Here is a 711-nt window from a genome sequence, read left to right on the forward strand (position 1 = left end):
GGAGAAGTTTGCTGTGTTAAGTTTCTAAGAAAGTTTTCTTCACTCTTAAAAAGAGACACACATGGGGAAACAGACCTTTATTTGGCCCTAGATGTTAGTCTGTTGATACATGATGCCTGGAGCTACTGCAGCCGTCTTGTGATCATGAGGGGATCTAGCCAATATACTGAGTGAGGATGACAGACTGAGAGGATAAAAAGGGCTGGCCAGTTAGCTCAGTTGATTACGGTGCAGTGTTGTAACACCAAGGTCAAGTGTTGAGATCCCAGTATGGGCCAGCTCCCCAAAAATCCCCCCACAAAAAAAAACCTGACCTGGGTCTTTGTTGAGTCACTAAATTAACTCTTACCTGAACTTTCCTATATTAGGACTTCTTTTATTTACTTTCTTTTTTTTTTTTTTTTTCTGACCAGTAAGGGGATCGCAACTCTCAGCACAGTGTGGAAGTATTGTAGCCAATGAGGTTTATCCGAGGCACGATTATTGCTAATTGAAAACTTTTCTCAGCACAGTGTGGTCTGCACCACGCTCAGCCAGTGAGCGCACCAGCCATCTCTATATAGGAGCCGAACCCACGGCCTCAGTGCTACCAGCACCGCACTCTCCCGAGTGAGCCATGGGGCTGGCCCAGGACTTCTTTTTATGAAAGATAATACATCTTTTAAGCCATTTAATACATTGTTTAAGCCATTTTTAGTCAAGCTTTCTGTT

At 43.6% G+C, this 711-nt stretch overlaps 1 pseudogene; it reads left to right on the plus strand.

The window, feature by feature from the left end:
- Nucleotides 1-427: 427 nt before the first annotated feature.
- On the plus strand, nt 428-511 carry LOC134391478 (U4 spliceosomal RNA; annotated as a pseudogene).
- The last annotated feature ends 200 nt before the right edge of the window (nt 512-711 follow it).

This window comes from Cynocephalus volans, chromosome 11 (genome assembly GCF_027409185.1).
Source record: "Cynocephalus volans isolate mCynVol1 chromosome 11, mCynVol1.pri, whole genome shotgun sequence".
NCBI classification, from domain to species: domain Eukaryota; kingdom Metazoa; phylum Chordata; class Mammalia; order Dermoptera; family Cynocephalidae; genus Cynocephalus; species Cynocephalus volans.